The sequence below is a fragment of the Acinonyx jubatus genome, chromosome A2, assembly GCF_027475565.1.
Source record: "Acinonyx jubatus isolate Ajub_Pintada_27869175 chromosome A2, VMU_Ajub_asm_v1.0, whole genome shotgun sequence".
NCBI classification, from domain to species: domain Eukaryota; kingdom Metazoa; phylum Chordata; class Mammalia; order Carnivora; family Felidae; genus Acinonyx; species Acinonyx jubatus.
Window position 1 is genome coordinate 62,947,046 of NC_069383.1, and position 14,724 is coordinate 62,961,769.

The window sequence follows — 14,724 nt, forward strand, 5'->3', positions numbered from 1 at the left end:
GTAGGATTTGGTGATAGATCATGTATGAATGGTAGGAAAGGGAGAAAGGAGGATAACTCCATTGTGTCTTTGTCTTGTTCTCTGTCAACTCTCCCCTTTCCTTATCTATCCTCTTCTCAGCTCCCCATCTCTCCTTTCTTCTTCTCTTTCATCTTTTTCTCATATACACCTCATTATCCTTAACTTTCTCTTCTCTCCTTCACTTACCTTCTTTTCTGCTCTTCTCTGTCTCCCACCTTGTCTTTCCTTTTCTGTCCTTTTTTTCCTCTTTTTGTGCTCTCTCATTCTTACCTTAAATATAATCATGTTTTCTGTGCCATAAATTCATTGTAGGGAGCTAAAGTTGGGAGACCTATAGGAAGACTTTTCATGATTTGGATGATGAGCAACCCATTTTATATGTCGTTAGATTTGGGACTTGAAGGTTGAACAACACTTACTGATGAATTAAATATGGTAGGTGGGGTGAGGAGGTAAATCATAGATGACTGTGATGATTTTGCCCCGAGGAAAGTATAAATTGTAGTATCATCAACTGAAATGGAGAAGCAAGTTTGGCTGGGGTTATGTATAGGGACAAGGCAATTTTTTTTTTTAACATTTTCTTTTTGGCATTACCTGCTCAACATCAAGTGGAGATGTAGGGTTGTCTAGGGCCCATGGGAGAGATCAAAGCTAGCTATACTCATTGAGTTGTTCTGCCAAACCTACCTAAGGGAGGCTCCCGATGAGTTATGCTCTTGTAAAATTCCTTCCTCTGGACTATAAGCAGAACCTGTCAACCTATGACTTCTGACAAATACACTATGACAAGAGTGATGGAATGTCACTCCCATGATTATGTTATATAAATGTCTTAGCAGACTGAGAGATTGTCTTGCTGGCCTTGAATAAGCAAAGTCATGTGGTGAACTGCCTGCAAATAGGAGCCACATGATAGGCAACTGAAGGTAGCCTCTAGGACCTGAGGACAGCCTTGACCCAACAGCCAGTTAAGAAGCTGGGCCCTAAGTCACACAGCTGCATGGAGATTCTACCAAAAACCTGGAGGAGTTTTAGAAACAGACACTTGCCTATTTGAATTGTAGCTCAAGAACACAGTTGAGAACACAGCCAGCCTGGCAGACAAGTTGATTGCAGCCTTCTAAGACACAGATAAAGTGCTGAAACAGAAACTGCCAAGAGGCTAAGTTTGTGGTAATTTGTTAGGCATCAACAGATAACTAACACAGTGGTCATCAACTGTAGGTGGTATTTAGTACATGGAACTGGGTGAAATCACTTAGACTGTAATGTCCAACAACTAACAATCCAACACTAGTTATAGATCACTTTTTTAGTGAAAAAAATATTATATTATATATCTAAAACTGCAGCCTCCAAGGCCAAATCCAAGTTTTCAGGAAAGAAATTCTTATTTGACAAGCTTAGATGAAATGTCTACCTCTAAACTAAATAAATGTAGCCTGGAAGAATTCAGGATGCCTAGAAGAATCATATTAACAAGGGCTACATCTGTGTGGGCAAGAGGAAGGGGAATGTAGTGATCAGAGAAGAAAGTCATTGGCTTGGCAAACACCCTCACATTTTTCAGCTGCATCTGTCCACCTGAAAGAATGTAGAAAGATGTGTTTTTTCTCTCTCTTTTTTTTAAGATTAATTTTTTTTTTGGCTAATTCTCAGGGTCTGCACCAACCAGAATACTAGATAGCAGTTTTTCTGCTACATGACATATTTTTTTAATAACTCAGATTCATAAAATGAGCAGACCATATTTGCCATAATACCAGATACTAGAGATGCTTTGCATTCATGTCTTAAAATCTGTATCAGAACCTGATGTTCTGTGACATGTAGTATTTTTTATATTGCTTAAGTGTACATACCAGGAGGGGAGCTGTCCATGTTTCTTCCTCCTTGACTTGTAGAAAATTATCAGGTTCCCTTAATAAAATACGTTTAATCTTCCAAAATGGTGAGAATTAATAAAATACAATAGCACTCTGAACCAATTATGGGGTCAAAGAAAGGATAATCTATTTAGCAGTAGGACTAGCTGATATCACAGGTCCATCTCTTTGAGGATTACTGTGAGGCTTACTAGCAATAACGTCTTATACTCTACACTGAGGGCCTTGAATACTTTAAACTTTTGTATTTTGAGTGTTTTAACCTAGACAGTGTTTGCCAAATTCCTGATTATATTTCACTTGGTTTGGATATTATGCCAATTTTACAAGTTATCAAACTGAAGCTTAGGTCAATAGTGTTTTCATCATTTTTATTTTCAGATTAGTATTAATATACTAATTTACCATAAATAGTTGACCCTCAAATTATGTCAATTATGTGGTTGATTCATAACTTTGAATTCATTATAAATATTCACATTGTTGATAACTTATGCTGAATTGCTCCTTGGGTTTTTACTTAAAGCATTTTAAGGTGTGAAGGATCACAGACCATCCATTAGTCCCTACAATATGATTTTTTTTTAATGTTTATTTATTTTTGAGACAGAGAGAGACACAGCATGAGCAGGGAAGGGGCAGAGAGAGAGGGAGACACAGAATGTGAAGCAGGCTCCAGGCTCTGAGCTGTCAGCACTAGAGCCCGACGTGGGGCTCGAACTCACGAACTGTGAAATCATGACCTGAACCGAAGTTGGACGCTTAACCGACTGAGCCACCCAGGCGCTCCGCTACAATATGATTTTAAAATTTAAGCCAAGAAAAGGTGAAAAAGTCTTGCCATTGTCAATTTTTAAAGAAAAATATTTTCTTGCAAATGCATTAATTTCTATAAATGTAATCAGAATTATATATTCATTATGCCTAACTATTCAGTGTTGAGTAGCATGTTTTAATTTATTAATCTCTCATCCATTATATGACACTACATTAAAATATAAAATTTATATGTCACATGTGAATTGGTTGTTTAAACCTCATAATGTTTTATGTAAGTTTTTCAAAGTGCAAGCACCATTTGGATGCTAATATTTTTTGTGATTTTCCTTAGCTGTTTTTAGAATAATTTGAATGTGACACAATTAAAAAGGACTCTTTCTTTATTAAACCACCTTTCTCCTTTACATTTTCTTTCTTTCTGTCTCTTATTTCAATCCTTAGTTTTCTTGCTCATACAATTAAGTTGAACCATATGAAACTGCAATTTCTGCAATTTCTTTCATTTGGCTCAAATTAATAGAAGAGAAGTTATAATGGAAAATGGATAAATGTTTATCATACCAAGAATATTTGTCTTTGAAGATCCAATGAATAATACTATATGTCAACTTTTTTATTAAAAAAATAAATTGAATGGTGCCTGGTGGTTTGGTTGGTTTAGTATCTGACTTTGGCTCAGGTCCTAATATCATGGTTTGTTGGTTTGAGGCCCCATATTGGGCTTTGCAGTGATGGTGTGGAGCCTGCTTGGGATTTTCTCTCTCCTGGTCTTTCTGCCCCTGTCCCACTTGTGCTCTCTCTCTCTCTCTCTCAGAATAAATAAACTTAAAAACATAAATTGAAATTACTAGACAAACCTTAGATTTAGCTTCATCAATGTAAACATACTTAAGTCCATCAAGATTCTAAGATTGATTCATCTGAGGTTAATCATATTGTAGACAGTATTGTTTACTGTGCAATAACATTTATCTTACAAAAAAGATGTAATATTTCCACCTGAAAGCACACAAAGCATATTCCTTCTTGATTAATTATTTTGTCTTTAAAAGCTTGATAAATGACCTTTCATATTACTGAACTGTGGATTCCGTGTAAATTTCTAGTTGTTATACAAATGACCTACATTGACAGGATAGTTCTATAATGCCTTTGTCTTGCTCTATAAATAATCAAGGTGTAAAATTGATAGCCTTTTATATAAATAATATATAATAATATGCTGTAATTTCTATGTTCATATAAAATAACAAATAACCAGATTTCTTGCTCTTTACTTATGTTTTGTTTTCACAAGATTAGACTATTATTCAGTAATGGTATACATAAGATATAGTCAAAATTAAAAACTGTACCTAATGTTTGAAATATTTTTTTAAATATTTAAAAGTTTAAAATATCTTTAACTCTTTTTTTAAATGCCGGAACTGTTGGTAGGTATACCATTTGGGATTTGGTGGCAGATATTCAGGTATCAAGATATATGAGACGAAGCAATGCAAAAGTTTTAGAATTAAAGGTAGCAGGAAGTTTTAGTTTTAAAGCCAATACTGTTTGAAGTTATGCTGAATAACACCAGGGATCCTGTTCATAGTGGTCTTATTAAACACATTTTTTAAAAATTACAATATGGAAATAGTAGCATCAGAAAACTAAATTTCTTAAGTATTTTCCAAAAATGGGCTTTACAAATGTTGGCTAAATTGTGTTTTGGTGGAATTAAAGGAAAAGAACATACAAAACTAGGCCCCCAGTTTAATTTTTACTTTGTGGCCTAGAGATCTGGGGCAATTTCATTTTATCACGGAAAAATTTCTTTCCATTCTTCTTTTGCTCCCCCTTTCTTCCCCTTTCCCTTCTTCCTTTTCTTCTTCTTCTTCTTTTTTTTCCCTACTTTTGGTAGAATTAACACAAAAGAGGGAAAAAATGAGTTGAGTAGAAAAATGGGAAATACCCTAAAATGCCACAAAGACTTTTAATGACAAAATGGCAATCTTAAAGATAGGGAAAGATTTGTTAACTTCTTCACTCATGTGTTATGGAGGTCTTTTATCTCCAATAATGCTGTTTATGAGATGACAGTGATCTGTCTTAGATATCCTCAGTGTTACTCTGTCTATCATTCTCACTGTGAGGCTCTTTATCCAATTTCACAGATGATAATTTCTAGTTTGTAAACCATTGGTTATCAATGAAAAGAAATCATCCAGAACTAAGTCTTTGGCTAGAATAATTAATCTTTATATACTTTAATCCCTATTTGATGAAGTGATCTGCATCAAGGAGTGGAGTATTTACTTCAAATCATACCCTTGGTATACTGATAATCAATTTTTTCTATCATTATAGTCATCTAGAAGAAAGGGTGAAGAAAATGATATATTTCACATATAGGCCATCATTTATCATGTTGCAAATTATACTGCCTCACTAAATGAGGAGTTGTGAATTCTTACCTTCCTATGCAAGGTCAATTCTGGATATAAAATAAGGAATAATTAAGAATAATAAATGAATAATAACAAAAGTATTAAATATTAGTCTTTGTTTAGGATATAATGTATTATATTCCTTCTCTTCATTCACTTAACACCAATAGTGTATACCAAAGTTTTATGTTGTAGTAGAAAATATATACTAAATCTTGCTTGAAAAACCATTTTAAAATTCTGTAGCTATACTTCAAGGTTGAATACGTCATTACTTGCAACCAATGGTCTTCAACTAGGAATGATTCTTCCCTTTCAGGGGTCATTTCATAATGTTTGGAGACATTTTTGTTTGTCATGATTTAGAGTACGCTAGTGGCACCTAGTAAAAAGAGGCCAGGGATGCTGCTAAATTTCCTACAGTGTACAGGACAGCCCTTTATAGCAAAGAATCATGTAGCCCAAAATATTAGTAATGCTGAGGTTTAAGAAACTTTGATTTAAACAAATATGCATTGAGTGCTTTCTCTGTGTTTAATATTGTGCTTAAGAACGCTGGGGAATAAAAAATAAGCCAGGTAATCAGTACACTCAAGCTTGAAATCTCGGGGAAGAATTGAGTTGAAAGTCCAAATAAAGATGATGGTGATAACAAATTGATTAATATATCGCACAAAGACAAAATAAAAAGCCATGAAGGCTCAGTGGAGCCCAATTCACATTTGTTTGGGGAATAAGTAGTTTTACAAAAACTGTGACAGTTATATGTTTTTTTCCCACTTTCTCAAAGTAGATAATTCTTGTACCTGGTTACAAAATATTAAAGGTGAAGAAGAGTACTCATTGAAAAATAAATTTCTCTCTCTTGTCCCCCTAGTCATCACTCTCTTTTCCTCTTTCTTCTTGTGGATCCTTTCCAAGGCATCCCATTCCTTTAAAGTACATGTATATCATGTCATATGGTTGCATTACAACTTATTTAATCAGATCCCTATTGATAAGCATTTAGGTTATTTCAATTTGCTATGATTTCTAACAGTGCTGAGATGAATATATTCTTTTATGCATCTGAGTGCATATCTGAAGGTTAACTAGATGTGGGACTTCGGTTTCAGAATTTTTGTGAAATTTTCATTTTAAAAATATTTTTCAAATTGTTCCCTTTGGTAGTGAGCTTCCAAAATGATCCCCAGTTATCTTTTTCTCTTGAAATATATACTCCTGTGTAGCCCCCTCCCACACTGAACAATACTGACCTATGTGACCAATAGGATATGTGACTACAGAGTCCAGGACATAAAAGACATAGCAGTTACCACCCTGCCTTTTTTTTTTTTTTTTTTCTTTTTGGATCTCTGGCTCTAGGAGAAACCAGTTGTCATGTCATGAGAGCATTCAGGTATTACATATAGAGGAACTGAGGGTTCTCACTAACAACCAGCACCAACTTGCTAGGTAGCTATGTGAACAACTTTTAAGAGCGGATCATTCTAGCCCTAATCCAGCCTTAAAATAATGCAGCCCTGACTAACCTCACAAGGGATTCTGAGCCAGAACTGCCCAACCTCTAGCCCCACCAGCCAGAGCTGCTCTCAAATTTCTGACCCAGAGAAATTGTCAGGAAAATAAATGTTCAGGGTGCCTGGGTGGCTCAGTCGGTTAAGCATCCGACTTCGGCTCAGATCATGATCTCACAGTTTGTGGATTCGAGCCCTGCATCACTGACAGCTCAAAACTTGGAGCCAGCTTCAGATTCTGTGTCTCCGTCTCTCTCTTCCAACTTATACTTCCAATAGCAGTGGTGGACAGTGCCTGATGTCTTTTACCTATCCTCTCTGTCAGGGCGTGGTATCTTTTTTTTTAAATGCTTGCCAATGAAATAGGTAAATAACATGTCATTGTCGCCTGAATTATATTCTCTGAGTGCTGTTGAGCATATTTTCATACATTTAAGAATTAATTCAATATGATATCTATTTACATATTTTGCTCATTTTTCTACTGGGTTGTTTGTTGTTTTCTTATTTATTTATAGGAGCTGATCACACATTGAAAAACTTTGCAATTTGCATGTGATACCAGTTGCAAATGTTTTTCCCTCCTTTGTTTTTTATAAAGTGATTTTTAAAATAAAAACATTACAATTTTGTTTTTGGTAGTCAAAGTCTTCAACATTTAAAAGTGGTTTCTGGTCTTCATGCCATAGTTATAAAACTCATCCCATTTCTAAGATGACTTTTGTAACTCTACCATGGATGTTTTAGTATTTCTGGGTTTTCTTTTTTTATATTTAAATACTTAATTCATCAGGAGTTTAGGTTGCAAGGTAAGACTTTCTCCTAATGTAAATGACCTTTCTCCTAATGTGAAATTTTTCCCTCTTTTATACTGAATTACATTACATTTGATCAATTTCTGGTCCTTATTGTATGTTCTGTTGATTGAGCTTTTTATCTATGTTATGGTAGCTTAGGGTTACATTGTTGTTCTTATGGTATCCTAATTTTCAGCATGATTCTGACTCTGATTCATTTCAATATTTGTTAAGCACTTGCTCTTCAGATTTTAAATAGTTAAGAAAGAGTTTCTGTTTATGTGGAAATGCACCTCCTAGTGGAGGAAACGAACAACCTCAAAACAAATCAATCTGTGATATGAAGAAAATAAAGCAGTATAAATACTTGTTTTTATAGGAGTTTCAATGACAGTTTCTCTCAAAAGGTGACATTCAAGATGAGAGTGGAATGAATATGATTCGGTAGATCATGGCTGGCGGATGGAACAGAGTACAAAGGCTGATAGGAAGGAGCTTGAAAAGCTTTGTGAAACATGAGAAAAGTGAAACAGTAGAAAGAATAGAAGTATAAAGAAATAGGATACTGATAGGAAATGTGGTCAGAAAAAGACCCAGGTCCTGGGATGCTTTGTAGACCATGTTAAGAATTTTGGATTACATTCTAAGTGTGTAAGAAATAAAAGGTTGGGATATGATTGATACTATCAAAGAAACACTGTTTTAGAGAACTGATTAATGTGTAGGTGAGGAATGAGGGAGAGGAGGGCAAGGGTGAAAGCAGGCAGTCCTGGTTGGCTATTTCAATAGCCGCAATGAAACATGGTGGTGGCTTGGGCCAGTTGTATGAGGTGGCAGATGTGATTTGAATCCAATCAAAACTTGTGGAACAGCTAAGACAATTTGCCTTAGAATCAGCTTGCTTTGCCAGAAAACAAAAATCCTGTTTTTAGTTGACATCACAGTAAGATTACAAGTTAACATAAGGAGAATGAACATGTTTGTATTCTTCAAAATTTTTTTAAACTCAGAAATGTAATATTTTCTATTGATTGATGTTCACAGTAGGACTTTAAATTTTTCTTCATGGATATCTTCATGCTCCTTGTTATTTTTTTGTATTTTGTTCCTCGTTTAAGTGGAGCTCGTACATCCATTATAATATCCTCTAACTGGTTGTGAACCAGCATCAGCTCTCAGACATATGAGTGAACATGTCAACATTATTCCCACCCCTAGATTTGGAGCCTTCTCACTGATGGGGAGCAGAAAACAGCCATCCCTGCTATGTATGCTCTGCCTGAATTCCTGATCCACAGAATCTCTGAAGACAATAAATAAATAGCTGTTTTGAATAATTTGTTACATAACTATAATAATTGGAATAGAAAGTGCATTCTCTCTCTTTGGGCTGTAGAAATCAGTAAACACAATTTGGATTCTCCTTTTCAATTATTTTCTATGGAGGTTTGCCATTAGAAAAATGCACCAAACATAAGTATACAGATCAGTGAATTATCACAAATGAACAGCTAAGTAACCAACATTCAGGAAAAGAAGCAATATTCAAAAATAATTTATCAGTGTCCCCCCCATCCCCCCACTTTATCCTTGCCTTCTACCAAGTGAAGTATAGGAAGGCTTGCCCACTTACTTATCCTTTCTCCCTTAGGGTAAAGAAATAACTTTTGGTTTTCTATCTCAAAATGAGACCTTTTATTTAGAGAAGTGTATTCTATCAGCAGTGTCAGGGATATACAGCTGGGGGCATCCTTTCTCCACATTTTCCTGCATTCTGTTTGACCTGGGCGGTCCCTTAATCTGTTCTGTTTTTTTGTCAACAATGAAATTCAATCTCTGTCCTGTTTTTAGCCTTTTTTGAGGGGGGGTTGTGATTTTTTTTTTTTTTAATTAAAGATTTTTAACAGGCAACAACAACAAAAAAACAAAACACGAGGTCATTCTGGCGTCAAAATTTGCTTCCTTACTCTGAACTAGAATTTTAAAATACTTGATGATAAATATATTAGTTTATATTTTGATGCAATCAAAGTAGGTTTTTAGGTTTGAAGTATAAATGTTTCTGAACCTTTTCTTAAATATTAAAAAATGGCAAATTTATAAAATATATTTCATTCTTTTTAAAGCTTTTTTAAATTGAGGTATAATTGACATACAATATCATGTTAGTTTTAGGTCTACAACATAATGATTTAATATTTGCACATATTGCAAAACGATAACCGTAATAAGTTTAGTTAATGTCTGTCACCATACATAGCTACAGAATTTATTTTTCTTCGGATGATAACTTTTAAGATTCATGCTTTGCAACTTTCAAATATGCAACAAGTATTATTAACTATAGTTGTCATGCCATACCTTATATCCCCTGACTTATTTATTTTATAACTGGAAGTTTGTACCTTTTGACTCCTTTTACCTATTTCATCCATCCCTCAACCCCACCTTGACAACCAAACCACCAATCTGTTTCTGTTTTTGTGACCTTTTCTTTTTTAATTCCACATATAAATGATATATTTGTTATTTGTCTTTCTCTGACTTATTTCATTTAGCATAATACCCTCAAGGTCCATTTATGTTGTTGTTCGTGGCAAGATTTCATTCTTTTTATGGATGAGTAATATTACATTGTATAAATACATCACGTTTTCTTTATCCATTCATTTATTGATGAATACTTAGGTTGTTTCCATCTTTTGGCTTGTGTAAATAATGCTGCAGTGAACATGGAGGTGCATGTATGTTTTAAAGTTAATGCTTCCATTTTGTCTGGATAAATGTCCAGCAATTTCATTGCTGGATCATATGGTAGTTCTATTTTTTAATATTTTGAGGAACCCCCATACTGTTTTCCATGGTGGCTGCACCAATTTACATTCCCAACAGTGCACAATGGTTCCCTTTTTTCCTTATCTTTGCCAACACTTGTTATCTCTTGTATTTTTGATGATAGCTCTTCTAACATGTGTGAGGTGAAATTTCATTGGGGGTTTAATTTGCATTCCTCTGATTATTAGTGATGTTGAACACCTTCTCATGTACCTGTTGGACATTTGTATGTCTTCTTTGGAAAAATGTCTAATCAGATCCTCTGCCCATTTTTTCCATTAGGTTGTTTGTAGAAAAGTGGTTGCCAGGGGTTGAAGAGTGAGGAAAATGGGGAGAAGCTGGTAAAAGGGTACAAACTTTCAACTTTAAGATTAGTAAAGTCTGAGGACCTAATGTAAAACATGGTGACTGTACTTGATAACAATGTATTATATGATTGAAATTGGTTGGGAACAGAACTTAAATATTTTTATCAAAACAAACAAACAAACAAAACAAAACAATAAAGGAAGAAAGAAAGGAAGAAAATGAGCTAGGCTCTTGGAATAGAGGGATCCTGTATTCAAGTGTCCTGTTCTTAAGGAGATCACAGTATGGAGGGAGCAGCAATTAGCTTGACTGGTCAGGAGTGCTCATGGAGATCAAGTTAGCCTGGTGCCAAGTTCTTGTTGAATGTCGATGTTAACTTCTTAGTGAACATGAAATTCTGTAAACAAAGCAAGCATTCTGGGGTGAAGGTCTTCAGATAGTCATTATAGCTTTTTGAGTGGGGGCTTTGGGGTAAATTTCCTAAAAGAAACATATTTTGCCCTAGTAACCAGAGACTTCTTGTCTCTGTTGAAGTGTAAGTGCACAATTCATACTTAAATATCTTTGTCCAGAGCATAAGGCATCCTTTGTTCTTGTATGATTCAAATTCAATAAGAAATGATTAATAAAAATTTGAATATGTTTTAGTAGTGTTTGGGCTCCTTTCTCTTTAAGAGGGAACAGAAAGAAGAGAGACAGCTCCTCATATTCTGCTGTTAGGAAAAATTATTTTACTCTTAGATGCAATTATAATGAAATAAATGTATATTTCAAGGGCTTATTTTTTAACTTCACGAGATTTTTAGCATTGAGGCACGTCATCGCTTTATCAAGAATTATTATCCTGTAACAGTAGGTTATTGTAAAACATTTTATCCACACTTTGTCTTTCATTTCCTTATAATAGATATTTTTAAACCTATTTTTTTCAAATGTTAATTTTTGAGAGAGAGAGAACAGGGGAGGGGCAGAGAGAAAGAGGGAGGATGAGAAGATCCAAAGAGGGCTCTATACTGATAGCAGAGCTCAATGAGGGGCTCAAACTCATGAACTGTGAAATCATGCCCTGAGCCCAAGTCAGATGCTCAACCGACTGACCCACCCAGGTGCCCCTATAATTGATATTAACAACAACAACAACAACAACAACAACAACAACAAAAATCAGCAAAATTAGGAACAAAGTTCCAGGGGCACCTGGCTGACTCAGTCGTTAGAGCATGTGACTCTTGATCTTGAGGTTGTAAGTACAAGCCCCATGTTGGGTGGAGAGATTACTTAAAAAAGAAAATATTAAAAAACAAACAAAACAACAATGCTCCAGTCTTTATAGCTATCTCTTTTTCTTAGTGGAATTCAATTCAGTGTTTCTTTTCACTCTCTTAATTCTCATAATTCATGTCACATTAGAAAGGAATGGTCATATCTACATTGTCTTATATATTAATATATATTAGCTTCAGCATTCTATTCTTCAGAATCACATTATAACCTGACACCTTTATAATCCTGTAATATTATAAAGACATAGTCTCATGTCAGCTATTAAATAAATTCTTCCATGGTCATAAGCATTAAGATGCCCACGAATGTCTGATATACACTCTGGGTGCCTTGCAGAAAACATGTTTAAATGGCCCTAATAACTTAGAATCATTCAAAGGAAGCATATTCCTTAGTTTCCACCAGTTTATGGCATTTTCTCAGTATTATTTTTTTTAAGACCTTGAGAGTTTTGAAGATTACTCGTTAGATATTTTGTAGAATGTTCCTCAGTTTGGGCACAGCTGATATTACACAAATATTTATTTATTTTGGAGATTGTGGGTCTTGGAGAATATGACATTGATGCATCCTACCAAAGGCACCTGATAACAATATGCACTATGACTAGTAGACTTAATCTTATTACTTGTTGGAGATTGTATCTACCAGGTTTCTCCACTCTGAAGTCACTGTTTATCCCTTTATATATTATTTTCCTGTCTTTAAACTGAGTCATTAAATCCTGCCCACACTAAGAGTAGGAGAATTGAACTCAATTCTCTGGAGGGAGGAGTATCAAAAATTTTGTGTATGTGTTAAAATGACCGTAATAATTAATATGCATGGGGGGGGGTACTTTGACACTATGCAACCATCCTGTTTTATCTTAAAATTTTGCATTCAATAGAGAATCTTGTTTGCAGCAATTATTACTGTTGTTTTCTAACGGTGATTTTCTCTTTCTCACACTTTTATACGTATTCTTTGGAATTCTTCTGTAAGGAAGATTTATCCTGTACTGATAGAAAACTTTTATCATCTTCCCTTTAGGTTCTTTGGCTAGTCTGATAATTAGATTGACAGAAAACAAATTAACAGAAGAAAAAATTTAATTTTGTATATGTAGCATAAAAGTGTCAAAGACATTAGAGGCTCCCTGATAGATTGTCAGGACAATTGAGGCTTATATATTATCCTCAAGCTAAGGAGAAGGGGGTGGTCGGAATCTGGGGCTTCAAAGGGGAGGAAGAAAATTCACAGGAAAATAGAAATGCAAATGTATGGTAAACAAATAATTGTCATGCAAAGAAGTCTTCTTTTTATTTTAATATTTATTTATTTTTGGCAGACCGCAAGCAAGGGAGGGACAGAGAGAAAGGGGGACAGAGACTCTGAAGCAGGCTCTGTGCTAACAGCAGTGAGCATTATGTGGGGGTGGAAGTCACGAACCCTGAGATCATGACCTCTGAGCCAAGGTCAGAAGTTCAATGGACTGAGCCACCCACGTGTCCTGCAGGTAAGTCTTTCTGATACAAAAAGTTATCTATGGCAATACCTCTTTCTAGTAGGCCTTCTGTGTAAATTCTTTTAGGTAGTTAAGGGAGAGGTTTTAAAACGAAACAAAAAACAAAAGAACCCTTTCCTGAGTCCACTGGGTGCTAGTTACCTTTGGCTCCAAGCAATCTACACACCTTTTAGGATCATGTATTCTCCCCCATTTCTCTCATTTGTTTATTTAATTGTAGAGGTTAGAAAACTTTTTCTGATAAGGGCCAGAAAGTAGATATTTTAGGCTCTAAAAGCTGGATTTTGTAGTATCCAATTACTAACTTATTCTAGGACCATGTTCCAAACTTTATAACCTATTGTCATTCTGGTATCTGTTAGTCTACTCTTAATTATGTATATTTAAAGGAGTATTTAGTAATAAGGCATATCTTTGAAAAAACTGAAGCATTTAGATATTATCTTCCTGGTATGTTTTAGTGAATGGAAGATAAAATATACTCTTAGGTTAACTTGTTGGTATTTAAAGATTTGATAATTGTGTGATATTGTTTCTTTTTTTTTTTTAATTTTTTTTTAATGTTTATGTATTTTTGAGAGACAGAGACAGGATGCAAGTGGGTTAGGGGCAGAGAGGGAGACACAGAATCCAAAGCAGGTCCAGGCTCCAAGCTGTCAGCACAGAGCCCGACGTGGGGCTCGAACTCACAAGCTGTGAGATCATGACCTGGAGCCAAAGTCGGACACTCAACCGACTGAGCTACCCAGGCGCCCCGTGTGATATTTTTTCTTACTGGAAACACAATCTCTTAAAACTTCAGCTAACTTCAGACGTTGTTTCTTATATTTTACAGATTATAAAACGAAGGCCTGAAGGGCTTAAGTAAATTGTGTGAGGTCATATGTAGGGCTGGGACCAGACTAATACTTGTGAGTTGTTTCTTCCATTACCTTTTGTTGCCAAATATAAGAAGAAATGAATATGTCATATAAAAATGTAGGGTTAAACTATTCTTTAAAATGTTTTGCAACTAAAATGATTTAAAACTGACCATTATGTATAATATCGAAAAGAGAAAATCCTTGTCTATTTGGTCTTTATGACTGCTCACTGCTGTTATAGGTGGCGAGCAATAAAATAAGTTCACAGAAATAAAACAAGTGCTCTGGCTACCATTTATTTTGGCAATTGTCAGGAAAGATGAATTAGCCAGCACAGATTCCCCAGAGGTGGCATGATGTGTAAGACTAATAAAACGATACCTGATGATTCCCTTGGAGAAGGAAAGAATAACCTCAAAGAAGAATCAGAATTAACAAGAAATGAGACCAATCTTTCACAGCGCCATGAAGGTTAGAAAGATAAAGCTATAGT

The 14,724-nt window shown here is 35.0% G+C and overlaps 1 long non-coding RNA gene across 2 annotated transcripts in view; it reads left to right on the forward strand.

Annotated features, from left to right (window-relative positions):
- The window catches only part of LOC128314783 (uncharacterized), a 97,139-nt gene that overhangs the window by 29,798 nt on the left and 52,617 nt on the right, over positions 1 to 14,724 (forward strand). For both annotated transcript variants that reach the window (XR_008296825.1, XR_008296824.1), the window contains exon 2: positions 13,192 to 13,359. This is a non-coding gene — a long non-coding RNA (uncharacterized LOC128314783). The remainder of the gene's footprint in view (positions 1 to 13,191; positions 13,360 to 14,724) is intronic.